Source organism: Centruroides vittatus, unplaced genomic scaffold, assembly GCF_030686945.1.
Source record: "Centruroides vittatus isolate TY-2023 unplaced genomic scaffold, ASM3068694v2 contig_638, whole genome shotgun sequence".
Classification (NCBI taxonomy): Eukaryota; Metazoa; Arthropoda; class Arachnida; order Scorpiones; family Buthidae; genus Centruroides; species Centruroides vittatus.
In genome coordinates, this window is record NW_027122392.1 from 1,208 (window position 1) to 18,792 (window position 17,585).

General features: G+C 45.5%; 1 non-coding gene across 1 annotated transcript; it reads left to right on the plus strand.

Annotated features, from left to right (window-relative positions):
- The first annotated feature begins 361 nt into the window (after window positions 1-361).
- LOC136979776 (U2 spliceosomal RNA) lies at window positions 362-555 on the plus strand. The gene has a single exon (XR_010881442.1). It is a non-coding gene; the product is annotated as a U2 spliceosomal RNA (small nuclear RNA).
- Window positions 556-17,585: the final 17,030 nt, after the last annotated feature.

A 17,585-nucleotide genomic window follows, 5' to 3' on the forward strand; every position in this document is an offset into this window, starting at 1 on the left:
AGAGAAGATCTTCACCAACCACATCTATGGCTACAACTCTACAAACGTAGGACATCCTCACCACTAATCTTCTTCACCTGCTGTTCCACCGCTCACGGCTCCCTTGGACTTTGTTTGCCTCGCCCACACATCCTCTGTAAATAATGTACGCGCTAAGCAGGCTAAGAGCTCTTGTAAACTCGCGTTTTACTACTTCTTGTTACAGCTTTGTATACTTTTGGCAGGCTAAGTGCCCATGTCATCCCCGTGACTCCTCACTTTATATATACTGTTGTGTGGCTGGCTATGTGCCCATGTCAAGAGCTTTTGTCAAATGCTAACAGTTTGACCTTGTACATTATTTTTCTCATACTTGTATTTTCTCCCTTAGTGGATTCTTAGTTTAATAAAAAGTTTTTAAATCTGTTCTTATCAGCTTGATATCTGATATAGCCCCCATCGGGGGCCTTGCAAATATCATCTGATTTTTGGAAACAGGCAAGGAACGAGGGCTTGCTCCCTCCCTGCCACGAGTTGGCCGAGTATTGCACTACATCTCGGGATAGCCCACCCCTTTGGAGGAAATAAATAAGAAAAATTAGAAACAGACACAAATTAAGAAAAGAAAAAATTATTTCTCAACGTAATGTTTCTCAAGCTGATAAGAACAGAGTTGAAATAATTTTATTAAAAATATTTTTACACTCCCTGTATTTTATTTGATGTGGCAGAATCGAACAATTAATACTACATGGCGGCAAGTAGTCACTGTGCAGCGATTAACAAATAAACATTAAACAACGAGGAAGCAAAAAAATTATTTCCCAAAAGATTCGAAAAAACCAATTTTTTCGAAATTTTCGATATGCAAAAAATCGAAAACGAAATCGGCTGTTTTCGTACAATAGATACACACGCTTGGAACTTTTTCGGAAGGGGAAACAATTATATACTCGGACTTGCATCAGTACCACGATTACGCACCAGGACGAATGCCAAGGGCGTTTTCCTCCTTCTGGCTACTGATGGTCGAAAGAATTATTTGGCACCTATCTACACTTTTAAATGCACTATCCAGTTACTTCCTGAAGCTTTTACCATCTCACCATTCTCCTCCTTGCCTGATTTTCTGCGCAAAAACAGCTCCGTACGAAATGACGTCACCGAGGAGGACATAGGAAATGAAAAAGACGTCTCCACACTTGGCGAGTCGGCACTTTTGATCTGTTTTTTATCGCTTCTTGGCCTCATTGGCTAAGATCAAGCCTTGTTCTTGTGTACCTGTCTTGGTGTTTTTGGGTGTTTTCGTGCACCCAAGTCAGCGCTTCTCGTCTTAGCTTCTTAGGTTTTGTTGTAACCTAGGAAGTGCCTTTTTGTAAGGTTTCCTTACTTAAAGAAGAAGTTCAGGTCTCTTCTGTGACTGAACTTTAACTAAAGTTAAAAAAGTTTTTATTTCCTTTCTGCACTGGAGAAACCTGCCTGCGCATTCTAGCGTATTCACGGGGAAATCCAAGTCAATATCCCCACGGTTGACCCCATCTTTACAGTAAGGATCTCCTATTTTCATCTATACCCATGGAGAATATATCCTCTGCCACTTGGGCGGACTGCGATCCAATAATGGTCGCAGGGCCAACCGAGGGTCCTTATAGGGTAGTCGAGGCTAGTGTAGCTTTTTCCCAGGTTAGTGATGTTAAGTTAGCTAGCTCAGGCAAGGTAGTTGTTAAGTCTACTCAGCCTGCTCCTAGTGGAGCTTCTAGGCACGTTGGTGCTTCAGTGCAGCCCACTTTTAAGGAAGTTAAGTTGGTGGGTATGAAGTCTGCAAAGGCTTCTACCCCTCAACTTAGTAAAGCGAGACAGGCTGTGCCTGCCAGTCAGGCAGGAGTTTCAGCCTTTAAGGCCAGCTACAGTAAGATAGCTAGTGGGACTGCTCCCACCTCTTCCGTTTCCTCGTTCGCTTCTGGGCCCTCAGTGTCCCAGAAGCCTAGTTTTGCAAAGGTAGCAGCACGTTGGGCTCCTGCAGCCACTGTGTCTGCCCATTCTAATAAGTTTTTCAATACGGAGCAGTTGAATGTAGGAATTCCTGCTCAGCACAAGTGTGCCAAGCCTGCCGTCCTTAACGGCAGAATGCGCAGTGTGCTTAGTGCCCATGTAACCGTTCCAGAAGGCTCTACCGTTGACGAAATTTTAAACAACATCAAGCGCACCCTTGCGGCTGGGGAAGTCTCCCGGTTCGCGCCCATGGGCAAAGACCAGTACTTCGTTGGGTTTAGGTCGACCGAGAGTCGCCGCCTCCTTGTCACAACGGGTTTTCTGGTCAAGGATGTCAGGGTTTTCCCTGTCCCTCTGGATGAGGACATTACTACCGTCTTCATCCGGTTTCTCCCCCCGGAGATATACCTGAAAACAATTCGCCTGTTAATGGACAAATTCGGGGCTGTGAAATCTGTGTCAATGTTATAAGTCTTGGGCCGCCCGCATATCGACACGGGCACAGTCAAAATATGTATAGAAGTGAAGAGGCGAATCCCCAACATAATCTATTATAAGGGTGTGCCCCTTACCTTGGGTTATAGGGGCGTCGAGCGCATTTGCGACGCTGTCTGCAGCCTGGTCACAAGCCGAGGGACTGCAAAGCTAACCTCTGTGAAAATTGTCACAGCAGGTTTCATACTGCAAAATCGTGTCCCAAACCTTGTCAAGTTTGTTCGGGAGATCACAGTATTCTATCCTGTGTTTCAAAAGGTACTGTTGAGAAAGCTGCAACTTCTGACAACATTGAGATGGAGGTGTCTGTTGATGCCTCTGTCTCCGTCTCGCCTTCTCTCGACCTGCAGGAGGCCCAAGCTGCTCCACCGGTTTTGGAAGAAACAATCCCAGCTCCGTGTATGGAGACTGGCTTAGACAATAAGGTAGAGGATAAAATAGTCGATAAAAAAGTTGAGGATAACTCTAAGCTAGATCAGCAGGAGCAGTCCATTAAGAGAGTGAGGACTAGGAATAACTCTAGCTCTAAGGGGAAAGGTAGTGAATCCAGTGGTGACAAGTCCACCGCTGTTGGTTCTGAGGTTAGGAGTAGCAAGCGGGTTCGCCGCAGTAGACGTAAGAAGAAGGCCAGGGCTGGCATGTCCTCTGACCCAAGTACAGGAGTAATACTAACCACCCTAACTGAACCATGTCACTTAAAATACGTCTAGCAACCCTTAATTGTAATGGTCTTTGAGTCCATTCCCCGCCAGTTGTTTCTTGCGTCCTTATTACCCTCCCTTCAGCTAGAAATTCTAACTTTGCAAGAGACGTATTTTGAGAACATGCGAAAGGGTTAACGCCTTTAGGCCTAAAATAAGGGGCTATAATAGCTATTATAGCTTCTCCAGAAGTAGGAGCAAAAGAGTTGCACTCCTCGTCTCCTCCAGTATCACAGTCCAACAGTTCGTCAAAGACGGTGACGGACGTTTAGTATGTTTGGATATTGTAAAAAACATAAAAACTGCTAGGGTTGTTTGTATTTATGGCCCCACGAGGTCTAGCTTACACTCAAAATTTTTCCAAATTTTTGGCAGCTACTTGGCTACCAATAGGGACATTTTTGTCATTGGTGATTGGAATGTGATCCTCCGTCCGGAAGACAAAGGAGGAGGTAGCTGGTACCCTGATAGTTCTAGAAATAAACTCGAAGACCTCCTTAGTAACTATTCCCTCAAGGATGGGCAGCTTACTGTTTTGCCCGGCCATTCCATCTTTACTTGGTGTAATGGCAATGGCTCTATTAAGTCAAGGTTGGATAGGATGTACTCTAACATCCCTTCTTCTGCTTCCGACTTTTCTGTCCTACCTCTCTATTTCCAAGGGGCTCGGTTCTCGGACCACTCCCTGGTGATGGCAACTTTCAATCTATCCTGTTCTTCGAAACGTATCCGTTTCCTCCTCACCCCTGATATTTTTAGAGATGAGGAATTTCTGTCCAAAGCGGACATGCTACTAACCAGCATGCTCTCTCTATCCACTGTCGGCCTAGAGGATTGGTGTCGGACCAAGGAAGAGATCCTCCGCCTTGCCCGCTCAACAGATAGGCGCCTTCGCCGCAAGAGGCAATGCCGCTTGCGGGTTCTTCAACGCTTCTTGTCTGACTGTCGCTGCAGAAAGGACGATACTGGTTACATCGAAAGTTTAGTCAACAGACTTCGGCCAGCATCTCTGCCCTTTTGACTAGTCGTCTCGAACACGCTCATGAAAGGTATAAGATCTCCCGTCTTAATACCCCGAGGCGCTTCGACTCAAATTTTTTTGGCCGTTATAGCAATGACAAGTCTAAAACTAACGTTCCCTCCCTTTTAAAGCACGATGGCACCTTAACTACCGACGACCGAGAGATTACCCAGGAGTTCTTTCGGCATTTTTCACAGTTCTTCGCCTCTGATCGTGTTGACTCATCTAAATGGGAAGACATGACCAAGGCAGTTCCTACTGCTTATCTTCACCCTTTTCCAAATCTGTTTTCCCAGGATTCGGTGAGATTGGCCATTTCTGCTATGCAGGCTGGCAAGTCTCCCGGTCCTGATTGCTTACCGACTGAGTTTTATAGAGTCTTTTCTGATAAATTGTCCTCCCTTCTCCCCATGGTTTATAAGTCTCTGTCTCCCGATGACCCTAGTATATCAAAATTCAACTTGGGACAGCTCTCTGTTCTTCCCAAGTCTAATAACTGCACAACCGTCCACCATTTTCGGCCTTTAACGCTTACTAACGTAGACTACAAGATCTACGCGCGTATTATTTACAACAAAATTGGTTCCTCCCTTGCCCCGTGTATTGTTAATACCCAAACAGGAGGTATTCCCAATAGATGTATATTAGATAATCTTAGTTTTATTAGGCTACTTAGTGAGTATTGCTCAAATAGGAAATGGCCGTTAGCTTTGCTTTCGATTGACCAATCGAAAGCTTTCGACCGTGTTGATCACGGCTTTCTTTGGCATGTTTTAAAAAAGTATGGTTTACCTGACGAGGTACTTTTGGCAATCAAAATTATGTATGCTAAGGCTCATTGCCGCATTAGTGTTAACGGCCATCTCTCCGACCCCTTTCTGCTTGGAAAGTATGTCAGACAGGGGTGTCCTCTCTCTATGTTTCTTTTCTCCCTAAGTATCAACACCCTCTTGGGTGAGGTACAAAGGGACTTCAGTATCTCAGGCTACCCTATGCCTGGGTACTATAAAGCGAACTACTACAAGTTCGTGGCCCATGCGGATGACGTCACTTTTTTTGTGAAAGACAATTGGGCAATCTCCAGAATCTTTGGCCATTTTGACAGATACTGTCAGGCCTCTGGAGCTGTCATCAACAAGGACAAGTCTTCTTTTCTTCCACTTGTTGGTTCTGTCTCCCTTCCTGCCTGTTTTTCTTACATCCCTGTAAGCCGTAGCGTTAAGATCCTAGGTTTATATTTTGGTGCCGACTCGGCCAAACAAAATATAAAGGAGATCGAAGTTAAAATAAGGGAAAAAATTTCCATTTGGTCAGGAAGCTATCTCTACTTTCCCAGTAGGATAGCTGTCTACAAAAACATTATGTTTGGCATTTGTGTTTACTACGCCTCTGTTTTTGGCCTGGATGCAAGCTTCAGGCATATTAATCGACTCTTTTTTCGTTTTGTCTGGGGCAACAATCCCGAATGGGTTAGTAGAAATATAATGTATAATACCAGAGCAAACGGTGGATGGGCCATGTTTGAGCCCACCCTCTTTTCTGCTGCTACCCAAATTAGGCAGTTGGTCCTTGCCCTTAGTACCTGCGATCACCCAGTCAGTAAGCTTTATTGCTTCTTTCTTGGGTATCGCCTTAAGTTGCTCTTACCTGATTACAAGGTAAATCTTATGCCCAAAATTCTGGTTCCACCACCCTTTGTGAAAGTATTGTGCACGCACCTTTTGAATCTGTCGCAGTCTAATAATCTTCCCACTGTTAAGACTAAGGCTTGCGATATATATCGCCACCTTAGGCCCGACATCCCTCTATTTATTTCACCGCTAGTCACTCAGGCCCAAATCGATTGGGCCACAGTTTGGCGCAGATGTTTTGATGGGTTTATACCCGAACACTGTGTCGAACTTCAGTGGAGAGCTCTGCATAACGCACTCTCCACAAGGGTTAAACTCCGGTCTATCGGAATTTACGTTCAGAGTGAAAATTGTCCAATGTGCGACTCTTCGCCGGAAACGGCAGCACATCTTTTTTATTTCTGTAGGGTAGCGAGGAAAATTTGGAGCTGGATAACCCACCTCCTCGGACTGCCCTTTCTGTCACGTGAGAACGTACTTCTTCACATCCTGTTCAGCAAAGGCACCAACTCTCCCTACATGATTAGTCTTCTCATTCACATGGCTAAACACAAGTTGTGGCTGGCCAAGTGTAGGAATATGTTCAACCACAAGTCCACCACCCACCGCCTCTTTCGTACCAAAATCCAAGAGGCCTTAGCGCTTAAGCTCCTCTCGGACTTTCAGTCTCTGACACGGGGAACCTTTGTTTTTTTCTGGGATACCCCGAACCAGATCCTATGGGTCTGGAACGACGGTAAACCATCTCTCAATTATATTACATCTATCTCTTAAGTGCACAGTAGTGGTAAGCTAGTGTAGGCTATCATTAGTTTTATTTTTAAGTCCTGGTTGTAGGGAAGTGGATTCCCCTCTTTAGCCAGTTGGGCTGCCACTTTCCCTTCGTTCTCTTTTGTCTTACCACATCCCTATGCCTTTTCTCATAAGGATGTGTTGTTAGCTTTTTTAGGGAGTCTCTTCCTCCCTGTCCATCTTATCCAACGATTCCCCTGGCACCTGTCCAGTGAAATAGAATACTGTTTTTTTTATGTCTTGTGGCCGTTGACTCCCTTACCTTATGGTATGTGTGACGAGGCAACAACAACTGTTTTATTTCTGTTAGTTCTTCTATCCTTGCAATACAGGGAATGGCCTTTTTAACAAAGGTGGGGGCCCTGTGCGGCGAGGAGGTACTGATTCGAAAATTAGACAGTTATTGCGGACGCAGATGGCGGTCTTTCGTCATCTTGCAGGGGATTATTTTTCTTCGTATAACATATATGAGACTCAGTATCTGTTCTTATCAGCTTGTCACCGAGGAGGACATAGCAAATGTAAATTACGTCTCCACACCTGGCGCGTAAGCACTTTTTTTTATTGCTTCTCGGCCTATGCTAAGATCAAATGTGACTTTCAAGATCAATGTGTAGTATCTGTTCTTATCAGCTTGATGCTTCGTCATTAAGCTGATTACCTGCTTCCTGTTCGCCGACCGGACTCCGAGCCACTCTGCTCCCCGGGGGTAAGTATTTTTGGTTTTCTCTTTCCTGCCTCTTCTTGCTTCCGCCGGAAGAGTGGCCTGCACGGTTTAAACGCACCGTGTATTCGCTGCTCGACCGGCAACCTCTTTACTGTCGCGCCACTGGCCTTAAGCTGGTGATCGCACTAGTCTTCCTGCCCTTGTGGTAAATTTCATTTACCACAAGACTATCTTCCTCTTCAAACCCTTTCTTGGTTGGTAGCGCTTAGCTCCCCAGAGGGTTTTTCACTTGCTTTCTCCTATCTATCTGCTCACATTTGATCTTGGCAATGGCTCCTGCTGTGACTCTGCTGGTTCCGCTCCAGCCCCCACACGGCTGCCCTCTATGTCTACCTATACCACGAAATTACATAGACCATGCTGGCCTAGTCCGCCACCTAAAGAGGGAACACTCTACAAACCTCAATTTTGAGTGCCGTGCTTGCGGAGTCATAATCGAGAAGCTCAGGGCAATGAAGTTCCATCAGACCAAAGCCGACGCCTGCCGCACGTGCATTGAAGCATTCACCCCACCATCACGCCCAGCAAACTACCGGAAGCAGCGTATAGACATCCGTCCTAGAAGGCCATATCAACGCCGCAAGCAGCGAGCGCCAGCCAATCTGGACAACTCCGAGACCTCTCCCGACGCCAGCCCTTCTGCATCCTCCGGTATATCTGCCACTCCTGACACCCCACCTTCTACGGTCCGACGACGACAGACCAGAAGCATCTATCGCAGGCAAAATCCGGCTCGCCGACAGAACAATACCGACACCAGTCAACAGCATTTCGCAACGCTGCCCACCGTTACTCGCCCGGACACACCTCCATCAACAGCACTTGCCAGCGACCAGGAATCCATCCCCTGATGCACCTGCTCCTGAAACTGAAATCCTGCTGTCGTCAGCACCCTACAGGCCCATGCCTCAAGCACCGACGGCTGCATGTCAGGTCTCTCTCTCTAGGCTGCCACCATCCGCCCCTCAAGTACAATCTACCCAACAGGAATCACCGCCTCCCATCTCGATCGTCGACATCGTTCCAGATCCACGGCCACCAGTCCCAACACTAGACTCGAATGCCACCGCTACCCAGTCTTTACCAAGCTGGACCCTTGCCTGGTGTGAAAGATTCGACGTCCTATCGATCCAGACATGTACGAGGTAATGGTTGATGACCTTGTTACTTTAGCCCAACAGGTTCATTCCATCAAGATCTACGAGCCTACCCCAGCCCACAACGGCCCACGCATCACTGCCACAGATGCCAGCCAACTACAGCGACTATACCGCATCAATAAGAAGAGAGCGATGACCATTATAACAGACGGCCAACCAACTTACTGTGATATCGAGCGGCATATACTCTTCGAACATTTCCGGAATACCCACTCAGCATCGCAACATGTCAGCGGCCAACCACCATCTTTCTTTCCACTGATGCTTCAACACTCCGAAAATAACCCGCTTGTGGCACCATTTACGCCAAGGGAAGTGTGTCTTCGCATCAAACGATGCCACAATACAGCACCAGGCCCAGACGGTCTACGGTACCATCATTGGGGACGCCTCGACCCAACTGGAACCATCCTCAGCAGTGTGTTCAACACAGCTCACCGTCTCTCTTACATCCCGAGCAACTGGCAGTGTTCAAACACTATCCTGATCTACAAGAAGGGTGACAAGCAAGACGTCGGCAACTGGCGCCCGATCGCCCTCTCTAGCACACTAGGGAAAATCTACTCAGCCTGCCTCGCCAGTCGACTCCTCTCTTGGTGTTTGGACAATGACATCTTCTCTACCTCTCAGAAGGGTTTCCTCCCTTATGAGGGATGCCTCGAACACAATTTTCTTTTACAGGCCACAATCAAAGATGCCAGAAGAAGCCGCAAATCATGCTACATTGCTTGGCTAGACATAGCCAACGCTTTTGGCTCTGTTCCCCATTCAACTATAGTACGCTGCCTTCAATGGTGTGGCATGCACGACGAAAGCATCAGCATCATCCAGAACCTTCTGTCCAACTGCACCACCAGAGTCCGTGCCAGCGACGGCTACACAGAGGATGTCCCCATCCAATCCGGGGTGAAACAGGGATGCCCCCTCAGCCCCCTGCTATTCAATATAGTGGTCGAGACGGCGATCCGCTGCATCAAAAACCTCAAACAAGGCTACTGTCTCCTTGGTGAGGAAGTTAGTATTTTAGCCTATGCGGACGATCTCGCCTTAGTCAGCTCCTCCAGAGAAGGCCTACAGCAGCAACTCGACACCATCTCTGCCTGGGCAGAATGGGCTGGTCTTCGCTTCAAACCGAACAAATGTGCTACCCTGTCTGTCATCGGATCACAACATACAACTGCGAACGCATCATTCTGTCTCCAGGGCGCACCACTCCCCTGTCTCCAGCACGACGAAGCATATCGCTACCTTGGCGTTCCGATGGGTTTCACCACCCACCCAACTGACCAGAACATTATCAGCAAACTAATGGATGACATCACACGCCTAGATACTTCGAAGCTCGCCCCATGGCAAAAGGTAGATGCTTTAAACACTCTTTTAATCCCTAAACTCTCATACTATCTTTTAGTAGGGTCCAACACGAAGAAATCTCTCCATAAATTAGACCGACTCATTACCAGATGTGCCAAGCGGTGGATGTACTTACCGCAACGCGCCAGCTCCGAAATTGTTAACATACCGCACGACTACGGAGGCGCTAACATCCCCTCCTGCTACACCCTGGCGGCCATCTCCCAGTCGAATCAAGCCTTACACCTCTTCACATCTAAAGACCCTACAGTCAGATCAGTAGCCATCAACCTACTCCGGAGTGTAGTCACGAAAAGGATACGCCGCGACCCATCCATTGACGACATATGCACTTACCTTAATGGTTCCATGGAAGGAGACTTTGGATCCAAGGCGACAGACATCTCCTCCATCTGGACCCGCCTGCGAATTGCAACTAGGCGACTCCGGAAATCCATCAACTGCTGCTGGACTCCTGCCGGTGACACCATCGCACTGGCCTGCGACGACTCCCTTGTCCCGCGCCAGAACTGTTCCCGCATCCTGTCCACCAAGTCGAAAGCCGCCCTTGTAGACCGCCTGTTAAGAAAGCCCGACCAAGGTAAAGCATTTAGGGCAATTACTAAACATCCTTACAGCAGCCACTTCCTCCGCGATGGCCTCTACACGGCCTTCGCCGACTGGAGGTTCATTCACAAGGCCCGTCTGAGCGTAGTGCCACTCCACGGTCATCGGCGATTTGGCAATACTTCAACCAAATGCAGGAGATGCAACTTCCCAAAGGAAACACTTGCCCATGTATTAAACCATTGCTCTCGTAACCTCCATCTGGCAACAAGAAGACACAACGCCATTCTCCATCGCCTCCACCACGCAATTCAGCCGAATGACCTCACCATCCTGTCGAACCAGCGGATTCCAAACTTCGACGAGCGCTGCAGGCCCGACTTAGTGGTGATCAGTGAAACAGCTAAGACAGCCACAATAGTAGACGTTTCGGTGCCATTTGAAAACGGCCAAAATGCCTTTGACATTGCTAGGTATGCAAAGATTGAAAAATATCGCACCCTAACTGATTACTTCAAGCGCCAGGGCTACGACACTCAATGTGATGCATTTATAATGGGTTCACTCGGTGGTTATGATCCCCAGAACACCTCCATCATTCAACGCCTCGGTATAAGTAGGAAGTATGCAAATATGATGATCAAACTGATGGTAAGTGATACCATCAGGTGGAGTAGACACATATACCATTATCACCTTCAGAGTAACCAATCTATGTATTGAACCACTGGCAGACAATGCCCATGTAATCAACCATTGTACTTTACTACTGGCAGGCTAGAGCCCATGTCGCGCAAACCAAATCTCTATACTTGTAGGGCAAGCGGCCCCTCCTCTTGCAGCTGAGTAGCTGCTGTTGTATATTTCCCTTCACACCTTTGTACTGTCGTTTGGCCCACTTAGCTGGCTAGAGCCCATGTCGGTAACCTATATCTGTACACTTAAGGCCAAACTTTCTTCACTTTGTTTAAATCCATGTAAATTTTTAGTCTTAAATAAAAAGTTTTTAAATCTGTTCTTATCAGCTTGATAATCGTCCATGCCTGCCTCTGAAGACGTCAACTGGACTTCGAGCCTCCTGCTCCCCAGCCGTCGGTAAGTACCTTATATATTCTCCCTGTCCTATACTCCTCTTACTTCCGCTGGAAGAGTGGCCTGCACTGTTTAAACGCACAGTGTATTCGCTGCTCAACCGGCAAAACCTTCGTCTATCGCGACACCAGCCTTAAGCAGGTGCCGCACTAGTCCTTCACCCCTGGTGTGTTCTCACATCAGGAACTTTCTTCCTCTCCTGACCCCTTCTTGGTTGGTAGCTCTAGCTCCCCAGGGGGTCTTCATCCCCTATCCCTCCACTCTACACTTTGGTCTTGGCCATGCCAGCAAGTGATGCCGAGGTGACCCTCCTGGTCCCCTTGCGCCCTCCTTATGGGTGCCCTCATTGTCTCCCTGTGGTCAGAGACTACGTTGACCACAGCGGCCTCTCCAGGCATGACCGGCGTATACACCATGGTTCTCTCCTATTCGAGTGCAGGGCCTGCGGCTTAACTTTGGACGATCTGAAAGCTCTCAAACAGCACCAGGCCAAGAATGCTGCCTGTGCCTCTCAGATCCCTGCTGTCTCTCATAACTCCAGCCGGGACCCTAGGCAACGTGAACGTCTACCTAACCCTTCCAGCAGCCGCCGCCGCCGTCATCGAGCCTCCACCCAAGCCGTGGACGCCGCCGCTGAGGAATCTTTGTTTTCGTCTCACCGTCTCCAACGTCACGCCTGCCTGCCGCTCATGAGGGTCCTTCCAGCTCAGCTAGCCACAGCCCTACTGTAGTGGCTTCTGCTCAGCCTGGCCCATCAGGGGATCTTGGCAGTCCCTCAACCTAGTGCCCTCATGGACTCACAGGGTACCTCGCCGGTTCACTCGACTCGTCGGCGCCGTCGCACCAGAAGAGTTCCTGTAACCCCCTCACCTTCTGCTATGAATCTGGTGACCTCCATTTCCTCAGCCACCGCAGCAACTAATCCTAGGCGTTCTCCGCTTGTTCCACAGCGTGTACAACCTTCTCCCACTCTTCAACCTGACGCTCCGCCTCCTGCCCCTGGATTACAGAGGTCTCCTGGCTCGCCTTCTGTGTGCTCCTCACACCCAGCGGTTGTTGCTTCCAGTTCACCTGTGTACCCACCAGCTCCACCTTTGGTCCCTCCTTGGGTCACTGACTGGGAAGCCCGCTTCTCTTCTGCAATGGACGAGGACATGTTAGAAACTATTCTCAGTGACTTCATGTCCCTGGTTTATGACATCTGTGCCATCTCGTCGTCCACCAGGCCTCGTACAATTCAAACTCCCTCCTCCCAAGCATCTGCTGCAATACAAGCTAGTTACATCCAGCGTCTGTATCGTGCAAATAGGAAGAGGGCATTCGACACTATAGTTGGAGGTAACAATCGGTTTTGTAATATTAACCATGACGCTATTCTTGCCCATTTCAGTCAGACTTACTCTGCTTCTACACTGGACGTCCCGCCCATCCCTTCGCCGCCGCCGCCTCCTCCCTTGACGGACAATCCGTTTGACCCCCCGTTTTCAGCTGAAGAAGTTGCCAAACGTCTAGCTAAGGGAAAAAACACCGCCCCGGGTCCAGACAAAATCCGGTACCTCCACTGGAGAAGAGTGGATCCCAAGGGGATAATTCTGGCAGCTATATTCAATGCCATCCGACGTACTGGGCACTTACCTTACTCCTGGAGAACGTCCAATACCATCTTGGCGCACAAAAAGAGCGATGAAAGCACCATTACGAACTGGCGTCCAATCTGCCTTCCTCAACACAATCTGCAAGCTGTACACGGCTTGTCTGGCTGACCGCCTTCTCTCCTGGTGCTCCTCTAACACCCGTTTGTCCACGGCCCAGAAGGGATTCCTGCACTTTGAGGGCTGCATGGACCACAACTTCTCTACTTCAATCAGCTATTCAGGACTCTCGGAGAAAGCGTAAGAACTGCTTCGTAGCTTGGCTGGATGTGGCCAACGCGTTCGGGTCTATTCCCCACTCGATCTTGTGGGAATCCCTGCGTTGGCACGGCCTCCATCCGGACGCTATCTCTATTGTCAAAAGCCTGTACGAAGGCTTTTCGACGTGTGTTCGCACTTGTGAAAACTTTACGCCCCTCATCAACATCTCTGCTGGGCTCAGGCAGGGATGCCCAATAAGTCCCCTACTTTTCAACCTTGCTCTGGAACCGGCAATCCGTCAACTACAACAACTTGAGGTAGGCTACAATCTTTACAGCCACCAAATTGGTGCTTTGGCCTATGCTGACGATATTGTGCTCCTGAGCAGTAGCCCCACCGGTCTCCAGTCCATGCTTTCCTCTATCTCTACATGGGCTGACTGGGCTCACATTTCCTTTAACATCAACAAATATGCTACTCTGGCAATTTCAGGTAAGCACCGTACTGATAACCAATTCACCTTTAAAATTAACGATTCCTGTCTCCCTAGCCTCTCGGCCAACGAAACTTACAAACACCTGGGAGTTCCTACAGGTTTTGCTAGATGTGATACCGCCGGAGAAGTCGTCAACGAGATCATCAAAGATGCAGAAAGCGTGGATGCCTCTCGACTAGCCCCGTGGCAAAAGATCGAGGCCCTAAACGTCTTTATACTTCTTTATACTATCCAGACTTTCCTTCCATCTCACCCTGGGCTCAAACACCAAGCGCTCACTCGACAAAATCGACAAGTGCACCAAAAGACTCGTTAAGAAATGGATGAGTCTGCCCCAGCGAGCAAGCGCTGAGCTAGTCTTTTTACCGCACTCCCAGGGTAACGCAGGTGTAATCCCTACCACCTCTATTGCTGACATCAGCCAATTAAATCACGCAATTCATCTTCTTTGAATCGGCTGATCCTTTGGTCTCCTCAATCGCACTGAACGCTTTTAGTTCAGTCGTTGAACAGAGGATCAAACGTAAGCCATCCATTAATGACCTTTGTCAATTCCTTAATAGCACCCTAGCCGATGACATGGGTTACACCGACTTTTCTTCAATGTGGACGAGGCTTCGGATGGCCACTCGTTGCCTGCACAAGAAGACGAGCATTGAATGGGCGGACGTGGGCCTCGGCTCTCCTGCCCTTACCATCAACGGAAACATCATCAAAAAGAAAGCCTGCCATACATACATACATACATACATTCTTTATTTAGGTACAAAAGTACATTTCTCGGCCCCGCGTATCCATTACCAAGAGGTTTGTAAAATATTAAATAGAGTAACATTGAGTAAATATATATATACATTAGTACAGTTAAAGTAATTAAAGAATAAATAGAATAAGTACATATGTATATGTAAGAACAATATAGTATTTGTAATAATAATTCATAGTGTTAAAATGAATAAATTAAATGAACAAAAAACAAAACAAAAAAAAAAAAAAGATTATAGTTATTATAGGTAATTATAGTTGCTGAAAACTGTAGGCACATCCGTGGTAGTCATAGTTTTATTCAGCAATTAAAATGTCGAAATGTTTGCCTGTAGGAAAAGCAGAGATCCAAAATGGAGAATGCCTGATGAGTGGTCTACAGGTGATCCAGTATGTCTATAGTTTAAGACACTTTGCCTTTAACAAGGCGCAACTCTCAGATGATGTAGAGTTCACGCACTAAGGGACGACCTAAAAGCAGCACCTCTCAATGCACAACTGAAGCAAACATAAACACATTGGTTTCCACAAAAAACTGAAATTTCGTACTACAGTTAAAAACACGTCGTATACATCAGGGCACGTTGATTACTTGAAACACGCTGAACACTAAGATATCGAGGCACACAGAGAAAACCCATTGCACAGATTTAGGAGCTTGCCGAAACTTATTCGAAGCACACTTGACCCATTGAAAACACCACAATGATATGTTGAGACACACTCAAGCACATTGAATTGATTTAAACATTGAAACACACTAAGCACTAAGCCTATTAGGCACACGCCCCTTACTTTGAAAACTGCCAAGTACAATAGGTAATTCAGGCAATATTATTTTAAAAATTCACACAAAAATTAAATTATTATTTGATTCATATGAAAAAAATCACATATATTTATCAATATAGTTAGTTTTAAATACGACATTTTTCAATAAAGTTTGTTTGAAAAATTTATGAGAAAAAAAAATAATATATGATAATTGACATTCAAACTTGAAAATTTGTTACTTTTTGTCAAAATTAACATTGTCTGGTTACTTTATTCTTATTGTCACTGAGCCAGAATGACGTAGAATATTGTTCTGTACAATTTGATATTACATTTATGCACGTACGTTTATTCGTTGTGAAATTATAGCACATTATATCAAACATTTGTTTGAAATCTGAACTTTATTCTGCTTTCATCTAATATAATTAACTAATATACTTTATTCATTTCATATCAAACAAGACTATATATTTTTGTAATAAACATATGATTACCAATAGCAATAGATGTAACATTTGCTAATATTTTAAATTTAAAAAAAAATTAAAAATTAAAAAAATATATAAAATATCAGAACTGAAGGTCATAACTTAAATATTTACGATATATTAACATATTATAGCTGAATAAACTTATTTTAGCATAAATCAACTTATTATAGTAATATTATTGCATGAATATGCTAAAAATAAATAAAAAATTATCAGAAAATGAAAAATTAAGAAAAAATAACCGATAATTAAAATTTTGTAAGTCGACAAAACACCACCTGGACAAAAATATGTAGAATGAACGATAAACAAGACGATGCCGTCAAGTGCTGACATCTGTTGTCGATAAATTTTATAAAAATCGATTGTTAACAGGGTAACGATTCAATGGTACCCTGGCCGTTTTGCTAAACGAATAGGGTAACGATAGATCGGTACCTGGCCGGGAAAGGGTTAAACATTGAAACACACTAAGCACTAAGCCTATTAGGCACACTAATGCATACGAAGCACATTAAACACTTATGAACATACTGAAGACACATTGGAGGGACGTTGAGGCACTTAAGTGGTAAATTAAGAAAGCTAAACTAAAAGTCTAGAATTCGTTTAAAGATATTATAGACATGTTGATCTCACTAACCTGCCAAGCGCGTTGAAGGAAATTAATGAACATCACTTGTAAAAATAAAAAAATAAAAAATAAAAATAAAAGGTCGGTCGGTTTGCTCCCACAAGACCATTGAAGATTACAGTAGTTCACCACACTATAAGTTCAATAATCAAAGGAGCACTTCTCCATCGAAACGTTTTATTAATAACGTAGGTTTTCGTTAAGCATCTCACCCGTAAGGGTTGACACTGACATAGTAATTTCTCTGTTCCATCATAAGCTGTTAAAAGTACATTTCTAGCTGGTGAGTATTACACTTCTTAGAGTGTGCTTTATCAGTACACAGATTGCCGTTCTTAGTGTGTGCTCTGTTGTATCAAATTAATAAAACAGCTGCGGTACAAGCTGGTAGTTAGAACTCGTCAGTACATATAGTTTAATACAGTACTTCCTTTCGTAGGGCAATCACTAGATAGTTAATGTTTAGTTGATTAGGAGAAAGCACCTGGTCATCGCTTCACTCAAGGTATAGACACTTTTATTAAAGAGAAATTGAGTATAGAATATCAATGATAGATGTAGTATGTAAATGGAATTGAATATAAGCAATGATACACCAAGTTATTTTATACTAAAGATATACTGATTATATTATGAGTTGATTTGCAATTTTAACAGTTTGTTTGGCAAGTTTTATAAAAGCATTTGGTGAAACATTTTTGTTTATCCAAATATCTGATAGTTGCATGGCATCTCACACCAAGCTCCTCCATCAGTACCCTTAGTTCTTGTCTTTCTCTCTCAGTCATTACACATTATAGAAGTAGTGTTTCGAGCCATTATGATATGGCAAGTAGGGCATTCCATTCGATGTCCTATTAGTGAATCTGGCCAGATAGCTGGCGAACTTCCCATGGCCAGTAAAGAATTGAGTGGTTAATAATTCGGGTAAACCATTTTAATTTATAAAATTGTTGTATATCGGTATGTAATCATAAGTTATATGACTTCTGTTTTTCGTTCCATCTATCTTGCCAATTGGTACATTGTGTCTTCCATAACATTCGTCGTAAGGTACGC